The following is a 12,156-nucleotide window of genomic DNA, read 5'->3' as shown; positions in this document are numbered from 1 at the left end:
GGGCTGTAGGGTTTAGAAGACAGTCTGATACTTATATTTCCTGCAAAATTGTGACAAGTTAAGGTAAGGATGATGGAAGTAGATTTCAGTCACATTCCGTTCCCTCCAAAATAGAACAGACAGGGTCAATAATACTCAGATGTGACGACTGTGCCGGCCGCGGTGGTCTCGCGGTTCTAGGCGCGCAGTCCGGAACCGCGCGACTGCTACGGTCGCAGGTTCGAATCCTGCCTCGGGCATGGATGTGTGTGATGTCCTTAGGTTAGTTAGGTTTAAGTAGTTCTAAGTTCTAGGGGACTGATGACCACAGCTGTTAAGTCCCATAGTGCTCAGAGCCATTTTGTGACGACTGTGGTGACCAGGGTAGATGCGACAACCCATCTTCGTGCTCATAAAACGAGTCATGGACGGTGCGAGCTGTGTGAACAGTGGCCGTATCGTCTTGTAACACAGCATCACCACTGGGGATCAATCGTTGTACCATGGGATGGACCTGACCAGCCACGATGGTCACATAACCCTTTGCAGTAATGCGACCTCGCACAGGAACCACGGAGCCCATGGAATACCACGATATGACTGTCCATATCGTCACCGAACCCCCAACTGGTTTCTCTCTTGGGACTTAAGGTCAGTGAGAAGTTGGAAACAGTGTAAAAAAAAGACTCATCCGACCATACCAATTCCATCCAATGCTCCACAGTCCAGATTTTATGGGTTTGGCAGCACGTTTTACTGTTACGGGCATTTACATCACTGATGAGTGGTTTCGGAACTCCAGCTTGCCCTGCAGTTCCCTACCTATGAAGTTCCTTTCGTGTTATTGAGAGACATTCAGTCGTGGACTGTCCTTGACTGTCATTTCTAGACTATGCATTATTAATTAATAATATTTTGTCATCTGTTACAAATTTTACTTTCTGACTGCTGTTCAACGGGTTTCGAAGATACAGTTCATTTGCAAGGACTGTGTATTTAAACTGCACGTTACATCTGCTTCAGTTTCGCACCTAACAGTGACAAAACGAGAAAGTTGTTAGATTTGACGAGGTAGACTGTACTTTCATGCGAAGGTAATGCGATAAAGCTAGGGAAATGAGAGAAATTGAGTTTGGCAACGCATTAACTCCGTTTAACCGTGTGACTTTTGTTTTCTCCACTGGAAAAAAATTTCCATATTTGCACCTACACTTTTAAACTATGTGACACGTTTATTACAGTAGTACAAGACTCAAACAGTGCATGTTTGGCCTATGTTACAGTTTTTTGATGCAGTATTAGATTTACTAGTATTTCCCTTACATGACGGATGAAACGAAATAAGAGATTAAAAAATTATAAAAAAAATTCCTTAGAGGAGGGACTGAAATTTTGTCACTCTTCTGAGTAATTACGAAATCTGTGTACCCCAACTGTCTGCGTATGGTACTATCCCACGTAAAAGTGTTTGTAAATTTTCGAAACGTTTGCGAATCGTGTAACTGTGGCAGGCCGTGGGTACCAGCCCGTTATTCACCTAGCCGGTTGTGGGAAACCACCTAAAAACTACAGCGATGCTGGCCGGCACACTCGACCTCGTCGTTAATGCGCTGGGTGGATTCGATTCGGACCTGGCGCACGAGTGTGCGTATCAGGGCTGGTTAATATAAAAAAATGAGAATTAAAAACAAGTACGTTATTGAATGTGTTTGGTATAAATAGTTGAATGTGAATGTGCAAATCCAAATCAAAACATAAGAACTTTTTTTCACGAAATGGCGACTGTCAAATGTCGGAGAACTTGGCGGAAGATGTTAAATCTGGAAATAAAGGAGGGAGGAGAATATTAGTGTTTAACGTCCCATCGACAACGAGATCATTAGAGACGGAGCGCAAGCTCGGGTGAGGGAAGGATGGGGAAGGAAATCGGCCGCGACCTTTCAAAGGAACCATCCCAGCATTTTCCTGAAGCGATTTAGGGAAATCACGGAAAACCTAAATCAGGATGGCTGGAGACGGGATTGAACCGTCGTCCTCCCGAATGCGAATCCAGTGTGCTAACCACTGTGCCACTTCGCTCGGTGGGAAATAAAGGAAAACACACGTTCGCTATTGGGCAAACTTACATCTCAGCACTCTAGAAGAATCACGAACAGTTCTGTATGTAATCGAGGAAGTGAGACATAAGTAAAACTTTAATACGACCTTGTCAATAGCGTGATGGACAGCCTTCAAAACCCAACCCAGCAGCGATTCCGTTCGCCATGGATTCAGCGAGCCCTTGGTGGATTTCCGGAGGTATGTGGTACTTCCAGAGGTATGTAGTGCCAGGTGTCTACGCAGAGGAGACGCAATTCCCATGAAATAAAGGCCACAGCTTTGTGCATGCCGAACAGGTGGTCTATAGTGCCCCAGATATGTTCCATCAGGTTCAGATCGGGCGAATTTGGTGTACTTTCCTTACCGCGTCTTGTGCCCGCAAATCCACCAGTCAGCGTTCAGTCTAACGGTGCGCAGTGGCCGTCATTCTAAACAGTAATCAGTATGGGTCTCAACTTTTTAAAATTAAAAATAAACGATCATATATCAATTGTAATCGATTTCGATTATTTCTAGACCATCATCAGATTATGTATCTGGAACGCAAAAATAATACTCTAAGCAGAATTACTTTTTGCATTCCTGAGAAACATCTAAGGAAATTATTTCTTCAAATTCTGGACAAACTTTTAGAGGAGAATGATTTTTTTGTTATACCAGAGGAAAATTACTTTTCTGCGTTCCAGAGAACCCTCCAAGGATAATCAGTTTTTCTGCGTTCCAGTCGACCCTCGAAGCACTTTTTTTCTCAGAGACATGGTTTGATGATGATCTAAATATGATCAAAACCATTTAGCATTGACACCTGATTTTTAATAAAGAAATTGCGATCAAGACTGATTACTATTTCAAATTAACTGATCTGATCGCTGCTTAATCCAACAATGCTTTTAAAAAACAGTGGACATAATGTTTTGGCTCATCACTGTAGGCGTTTGAAACTGTGTACTCGGTAAGTGCCATTGTACTTCTTGCAGGGGTACAATGCTGAAGGTGACCCAAGCTGTATTGTCGGCAGGGTCTTAATATGAGCGTCGCATTCAGGATCTGAAGTAAATACCAGGCTATGGCACAGAGATGGTCTCCACACCAAAAAAAGGAGAAATAGAAGTAACTGTTTGTTAAGTTACTGTGATCGGTATTTTGTTTCAGAGGTTATCGTAGTACAATTAACATATACTGTGAAACCACAAACCAAAATTTTCAAGATGCGAGCGGTCGCATGTCGCGGACGCAGCGAGGGATGATGGCTGTTGACCCCGGAGAAATTCACGTACACCTCCGATGCCGCGAGCTTACTGCCAAAAGTGAAGCGGTACTGTGAGTACGCTTCGTGAATAACCCAGCTAACGGACATGTAGAAGTTTTTTATTTCGGTTACTTTTCAATGTGTCACACTTCCTCGTCCTCTCTTTACCTTTGCAGCATCTATGACGGCATGCTGTGTGAATGTGTTGGGCTTAGAAAGGTGAAAAGCTGTTTAAACGGACTCAGTAGATTCGGTAGGCTTCTGAAAAGAGGAACTAGGGAAGCTAAACACAGAGTTTGCTTGAGGCATTTCGGGAAGATCGGTTCTCAGGAGTGTAGATGGTGGAGGTTGGCCTTCAGCCAATAGCAACGTGGCATTTCGAACAACGAACGTGGTGGCCGGTCGGTAGCGTGGCGGGTAGGGGGTAGCCGGGAGGTGCTGCGGAGAGGACGCAATTTTTTTGGTTGATCTCATTTTGTCCTTTATTGTTCGTAGAATTTGTTCGGGGTGGACGTCCGATGGCACCCGTTTAAGTTCTTCGTTGATCCGTTCACTCAGTTTTTTTTCTTGCAGAGAGTAGCTAACCCTCTGACCGAACACGCTGAGCTACCGTGCCGGCTCTCCATCTGGAAGGTGATAAGACGTGAAATGCAATATATCATAGTAGATACAATTCACGAACCGACTTCCCCTCTTTCGCTCATCTCACGGACGTACTTGAAAACTGTGTGCTCAAGCATCTCTGTGGGTAGCATCCCAGTTCTGTGCGGTCGCGCTTGTGGAATAATTTATGTAGTAGCGGCATTTCGCGTAGTTCTTCGTGGGGTGCTTAAGCATGGCGACGTATGGAAGGGTTGTGACTGGTGTGTGATAATGAATTCCCTTCAACTTCCCTATAGTGAGACAATTCATCGGCTGATAATATGAGACCAATTAGCGATTTCAATACTTGTCAGCACCGATAACACACACATGAAAAAAAGTTTTGCATCACCCAGGTTCCCAGAACTCCTGAAGACTGACGTGGATATTTTATCACAGACCCAGTTCCTTTGACTCTTCAGAATGTCACTATACCCGCCCAAAGACATAAACAATCATGCATGAGCAGCACCTATTAGACGGAGGGGGACCACAGCCAATCAGTTCCAGTCATTCCACTAGGAAGGAGGTACACGGCTCGTGTTGTCTGCACTTTGTAAGGTACCTCTTACGTGAGGAAGATATATTTACCAGTTTTAATAAATTATTGTCTCTTATTGATGTATTCACGATAGTTAGGAAGAGCTGTAGTCCGTAGCCGGCCATGAGTCGGAGAGCATTTTCAACGCTGGCTGGCTAGGTGACGAAGCGCGTATTGGGGTGGGGCTCGGCGCTGGACCGTAGCAACAAGCGTCAGCCTGGGAAATATACATGACGGGAAGTACCGCCATCTTGTCACCGATTTTGTTTATTTATATTTAATAATTAAAGTCATTTATGACAACATGAATACTAGGAGGAGCCTCTGGATGTTTAAAACTATTTATCATAATTTTGCATCGTTAAAATTCACACCCGTTCATTAACAAATACCACAAATTACTTACGAACTTAATTGGAAATCCACGAACTGTGACGAAACTAGTAAGAGATACGGACTGCGCGCCAAAGTCGGCAGTCGGCGTTAAGAGCTCTTCCTGTCTTGTTCGATGGTAGCCATGCTCTCGGTTACGAGTAGTTTGTGACATGAGTGTTTCATTAGTGATCTAATAGGAATAAAAGTGATATTACGTTATTCTGAATGTTAATTTAGAAAAAATAGATACCCCAAAGTTGATCGACAGCAATTTCAGATAATTAACTTCCACCGACATCCAATGCGCCAATGAAGAATCTGCACGGGACGACATTTACGAGAGCTGCACCGCGCACAGGTACGAGGAAATCCGACGACACGACCCACCAAGGCGGATCAAGGAAGGTCCGACTTACACTCGCAAATTCCGGGTGGAAATGCTGACCAGTTATACTGTACGTCACACATGAGCTGAGTAACAACAGTATCAGTTTAGAAGCGAGGGGATCTCACAACTTCAGCCATGCCTAGAGGCTCAAAACCGCGGTTCGATAGCGTCCGCATTGTTTCTTTGTGCCAGGAAGGGCTCTCCACAAGAGAAGTGTCCAGGCGTCTCGGAGTGAACGAAAGCGATGTTGTTCGGACATGGAGGAGATGCAGAGAGACAGGAACTGTCGATGACATGCCTCGCTCAGGCCGCCCAAGGGCCACTACTTCAGTGGATGACCGCTAACTACGGAGGAACCCTGACAGCAACGCCACCATGTTGAATAATGCTTTTCGTGCAGCCACAGGACGTCGTGTTACGACTCAAATTGTGCCCAGTAGGCTGCATGATGCGCAGCTTCACTTCCGAAGTCCATGGCAACGTCCATCTTTGCAACCACGACACCATACAACGCGGCACAGATTGCCCCAACAACATGCCGAATGGACTGCTCAGGATTGGCATCACCTTCCCTTCACCGATGACTGTCGCATATGCCTTCAACCACAAAATCATCGGAGACGTGTTTGGAGGCAACCCGGTCAGGCTGAACGCCTTAGACACATTGTCCAGCAAGTGCAGGATGGTGGAGGTTCTCTCCTGTTTTGGGGTGGCATTATGTGGGACCAACGTACACTGCTGGTGGTCATGAAAGGCGCAGTAACGGCTGTACGATACGTGGATGCCGTCATCCGACCGATAATGCAGCCGTATCGGCAGCATATTGGCGAGCTATTCGTCTTCATGGACGACAGTTTGCCCCCCCCCCCCCCCCCCATCGTGTGCATCTTGTGAATGACTTCCTTCAGGATAACAACATCGCTTTACTAGAGTGTCCAGCATGTTCTCCAGACATGAATCCTATACCTGGGATAGATTGAAAAGGGCTGCTTGTGGACGACGTGGCCCACCAACCACTCTGAGGGATAGTATGTCACGACGAATACAGGCATGCATCAATGCAAGAGGACGTCCTACTAGGTATTAGAGGTACCGGTGTGTACAGCAGTCTGGAACACCACCTCTGAAGGCCTCGCTGTATGGTGGTATAACATGCAACGTATGGTTTTCATGAGCAATAAAAATGGCGGAAATGATGTTTACGTTGATCTCTATTCCAATTTTCTGTACAGGTCCCAAAACTCTCGGAACCGAGGTGATGCGAAACCTTTTCGATGTATGTAGTATGGACCTGTGAATCTAGATTATGCTCAATTTCAACATCTAAATCTGTAATAAAATTTCAGTCACTTAAAAGAGAAAAAAGCACATTTGGAATTTTCACACAATTACCTCTCGTCTCCCAAAGCTCAAATCCATAAATGTAATAGTAAGAACCTCCTTATTACCTTAATAAATAAATTCAAATCAGCTAGCATTCCACCTTTTGATAACCCAGTAGAAATATGGAAGTAGGCCTGAAAAAAATGCTTTTGGTTACCGGCCCCAGTACTGAGTACGTTGGTTTTGTGTGTATGTGTGTGTTTTGTTATCCGTTTCGTGCACTAGTGTTTTATCTATAATTAAAAAATCAGGGTCGTACCTACAAGAAATATTATCACTCACATTCAACCACAGCATCCAATAGGGGAAATAAGAATACTGTCTGATAGTAGTATGTGCACTAAACAACGAAGCAGGCAAACAGAACAGGCCAGCAACGCAAATAAGAAAGACGGTTACCGCGCAAAAATTTTTCCTGTTTCTTGGTGGATCGTGCTTATTTAATCATGACTCAGTGAAAGAAGCAGTTACTAGCCCGTTATCTCTACGATGAGGCTACTAAATAGCTATCCCACGAATATTAATTTTTGTTTTCGTGTCTCAGTGTAACTTCGTCACTGGTTGACCCCCTAGTTATTTTTCTTCGTTCCCTCACAATTTCACCCAAGGTAACCCAGTAACGAGCAACAGGTCTTAATCCTGTTTGACGTCAAGAGAGTTATCGCGCTGACTGGACAACCACTTAGCTCTATCCATAACAACGCACTGAACACTGATACCGTTTGTCAAAGTCACATGACAGAAATACATATGCCGACCGTTGTAAAAGCTGCGTAAGTGGTAGGTCGGCAGCATAGACAGTTTCAAGATATAACCTCTCGCTAGAAATATCGTTTTTTATTTTCTTACTTTTAAAACTTCCGTTAATAGTAATGCTGTTTAAAATTATGGCAGCAAGCACAGTACAAGATAGAGATGAGGTGCCCCACATCACGAAAAAGAAAGTGAAGAAGGGAACAGTAAGTTGGTACAGAGAATGAATAACAGAGCGAGAAAGTGTTGGGACTCATTTCTGAAGGCAGTTTACGGTTGAAATCGAGTGTCTGTTGTCCGGTGACAAATGAAACACGTGGGAGTACGAAAAATACCACTGAAAATAATATGCTTTACATCTTCTTCCATTTCGTGTAAGGGTAATGAACGGCATTACCCATGTAATAATTGCAGAAAACTACGGCAGGTAGAATCTTCGCATGTGGGAATATCGTACATCTTGCATATTTATGATCTCTTACTCTGTGAATCTTCTCGTCGAAGTCCGCTCACGTTTCCGAAGCATTTATACCAAGGCCAGATGTGGAAACCGAATGGCGGGAACGTCTGTATATTACACAGAGAGAAGGGGTGTATTTATGACCTATAGCTATCCATCTAAAATTCTAATTTGTTGTACTGTAACATCGAGAATCCATTAAAAATATGAGAGAAATATTTATTCTGTAACAAAATTCGAAGTTAGACTAGTCAGACTTTAGATTCAGTGTACGTTGTTAAACATCTTCACAACGCTGAATTTATATCGCGTCGGATAAAGGTGGGAAGAAATTTCTTCTGATCGCTCGAACATTTCTTGAGTAACAGAAAAGTTTTACTCTTTCTGTGGATGGACTAACACTGTGAGAGTTGTTTTACCCACGAACCAAAGTAAACTACTGTTAGAACCTCTGGTATAGTAAGGTTTCCAATCCGTTAATTCCACATAGATCATTTATAAACTTTTATTTATAATTTTTTTCGAAGGAAAAGTGAGCTGCAAAAATTTGTGATGAATAAATTTCACAGCAGACGAGCAAAAATTTTAGAATCCGTAACAGCAGTCGCAAATTGTTAATATTTTGCTTATTTGATTGTTGTCATCTTTATGTGGTTCCTGATGATTGCAGCTCTGCTCGGGTTGGCGTCGATATACGTTAGTCTCCACTTCCCTCACGCCTCAACCTCGGACCCCTGCCGGCCGGTGTGGGCGTGCGGTTCTAGGCACTTCAGCTTCGAATCTTGCCTCGGGCATGGATGTGTGTGATGTCCTTAGGTTGGTTAGGTTTAAGTAGTTCTAAGTTCTAGGGGACTGATGACCACAGATGTTAAGTCCCATAGTGCTCAGAGCCATTTGAACCTCGGACCCCGTCGCTATCCGTGCAGCTACCGCGATGGGAGGACGTGTTAGAGGTCTGCGAACTGTGGTCCCCAGGTCCCCGGATGCTGACAAGCCCGTTTCGGAAATATTTCGTTTATCCCCGACTGCATGGGGGGTTCCACGCCTGGCTCAATTACAGGCACTTGTTTTTGATGAGTACACCATCCTGTGTCGTAATTTTAATGGCCTCTTCAGTCACACAATTCCACAAGGAGGACGACTGCCTAAGTATTTTGGTTTTATTGTAATCTATAGTATTGTCAGATATTGTACTATGAACGGTCACAACTAATTTGATGATCTAGGGTAATTCAGTTCACCATCTACGTTGATGGCACCTCTTATCTGCCGTGTGTACAGTTTCCCCAGTGCATGCATTGCCACAAGGCATGGAATCTGGTAGACACCTGGTTTGCGAAGGCCTACATCATCCTTTACTGAACCTATTAGTGTCGAGGTCTTATGATTTGGACGAAATATAGTTATACATTTGAAATAGTGTCACTCTAAGATTCTGCTGTCTTTTTTTGGAGGCATTGCCGTCAGAGGGACACCGCTTGATCTTCCTCCTGTTGCCTAGGTACGTCTAAACACACTCCTCATCTGCTTGTTGCTGTACTCATTCTTTTGGAATATTGTCTACTGGAGCTTCAGTTCTGTTGGAAGGTTCTCTTGGTCACAGATAGATCGCTCCCTGTTCCACTTCCATGGTCATGATAGGTGGAGCGAGTTGACCTGATGGAGAAATTCAGAAATTCGTCCAAGCCGTCCCGTCCATGAGGTCAACCGCCTCATATGTCATCCAGGTAACGGTAGAAATAGGTTGGCTTTAACTGAGCTTGTACGAGGGTCTTCTTTGCGAAACCTTGCATGAACGAATTCACTATAACCGGTGACATAGGACACTTCATGGTTCGTCTATTCACAATAATTTCCATCGAACAGGAAGTAGGTTGAGGTGGACACAAGCATGAAAAGTCTCTTCAGATTGTTGTCGAATTTCTTGCCCATGAGTTAACGAGAAAAACCAAAGCGTTCCCTCATAGTGAAGTCCACATCCATTGGCCGGTTGCGCGGAGACTGACGACAGCAGTTTGCAGGTCTTCACCGCCAACCCCCAACGCGGCGGCTGTACGGACAAGAACAAGAGTAGAGTGGTGGAGGGGGTAACGGCCAACTTATGTAGGAAACCGACAAGAACAGTGCAACAACAGGTATCAGCAGAAAACAGAAATGAAAATGCAGAACAGAATAACTTTACTACAAATTCTTGAAAAGAGCAGCCCGTCTTCTCCGCAAGAGGAAGAAGAGAAATAAAAAATGAAAAAGTAAAAAGAAAGTGTTGGGTAATAGTCGTCATGAAGCAACTAAAGATGGCAACATATCTGCTTACCGAAATATCATAGAGAACTAACGATGTGACTCCGACGAACATACGAGAAATATACAAAACATTTAAGTTTCTTTCATATTCGTTCCTGCTCCAGTAGAGGGGAACACAGTACTATGGTAATATTACTGGTTATGAAATACTCCAAAAACGAATAAATGTTAATTACGATGATACTACTGGCTCTGAAATACTAGACAAAAAAGAAGTATTATTAAGTAATATCTCAAGTATCTTTGCGAACTAATTGTGACTCGAGAAACCCATCTTCCGTGAACTCATGCCAGGCGAAACTCGAATTACTAGCTTAAAAAGCAGGTTTCTGCATCGTGAGAAACTAGTTACTCCTAACCTGTAACCACTATTAATAACATGAACTGTAAATGATATATTGTTCTGTGTTATCAGTTTTGTCTCACCAAAGGTCATTACAGTGCTGTAACATTGACGTAAATATGAAATGTGTAGTCAGAATCGGTCATGGACTCAAATAAACCGGGGCTTCCAAAAACTGTGTTCCGTGGACCTCTGCGAAAAGCTTCTGATAACGTGGCTGTTTCTTTTTTTTAGATTTTAAACATACTAATTTTTTAAAAACTTTCTTATGATTTCTGTGTTATTAGTTAATACTGGAAACAAAAATAATCACTGAGTGAAACAAGGCTTTCTCCTTTAAAAAAAATACTGATCTTCAAAATAAATAACCACTATTAATAACATGAACTGTAAATGATATATTGTTCTGTGTTATCATTTTTGTCTCACCAAAGGTCATTACAGTGCTGTAACATTGACGTAAATATGAAATGTGTAGTCAGAATCGGTCATGGACTCAAATAAACCGGGGCTTCCAAAAACTGTGTTCCGTGGACCTCTGCGAAAAGCTTCTGATAACGTGGCTGTTTCTTTTTTTTAGATTTTAAACATACTAATTTTTTAAAAACTTTCTTATGATTTCTGTGTTATTAGTTAATACTGAAAACAAAAATAATCACTGAGTGAAACAAGGCTTTCTCCTTTAAAAAAAATCATAAGAAAGTTTTTAAAAAATTAGTATGTTTAAAATCTAAAAAAAAGAAACAGCCACGTTATCAGAAGCTTTTCGCAGAGGTCCACGGAACACAGTTTTTGGAAGCCCCGGTTTATTTGAGTCCATGACCGATTCTGACTACACATTTCATATTTACGTCAATGTCTTGTTTTATGAAATTAATTTAGGAACAAAAACAGATTTACTTTCATTATCGTTTCAAGCCATCTCGAAGTTATCAGTGCATAAAAATCAATTAATTAGAATTTCCTTTTTAAAACTTTATTCACTGTGCATTACGTAAGACAAAAATCGGTCAAAATTGTTATTTGAATAAATTTTGCCGTGTGAGTGAGTGAGAATGACAGAGAGTATATGTGGGACATACGTTAAAATATAATATTTCATAAACCTCGTACAAACGATTCAGGTGGTGTATGCTGGTGTGTGCTTGTTTTTGTATAAAAGCAGCCAGAACGGAAGTTAGAGGCGGAATAAGTTTACTTATCAATTTGAAGAATATTTCACACTTCATTTATTTTGATTAAACAAAATACAAGAATTTGAAGTTTTGCTGACATTAATTACTATCAAATTAGTCACTGGATAAGGCAAGATTTGCCGCGAGGATGTTCTGGAAGGAACGTTCTGATTGATCGTTTAGATCAACAGCCAATCAGAATTAAGCTGTTCCCGCTCGAAAAGAGGAGTGGGCATATAGGAAAGTACCTCGAGACGAATGGCTTGCTAGCCGGTCTACAGATAACACGACGTTAGATCACTCCTTTAGAAATACTCTGTAAGATGAGAAAATAGTAAGCTAATTCAGTTCAAACATATCGTGACTGAAGCGACTGGAGTTACGAACAATTTAATGAAAGTTTGGTGTTTCTAATAGTTTGAGAGATAAGAGCGTGTGAACTTGCTGCTCGTAGTAACAACTCC

Source organism: Schistocerca piceifrons, chromosome 4, assembly GCF_021461385.2.
Source record: "Schistocerca piceifrons isolate TAMUIC-IGC-003096 chromosome 4, iqSchPice1.1, whole genome shotgun sequence".
NCBI classification, from domain to species: Eukaryota; Metazoa; Arthropoda; class Insecta; order Orthoptera; family Acrididae; genus Schistocerca; species Schistocerca piceifrons.
The sequence above is the reverse complement of the archived record's forward strand: the minus strand, read 5'-3'. Positions refer to the sequence as shown.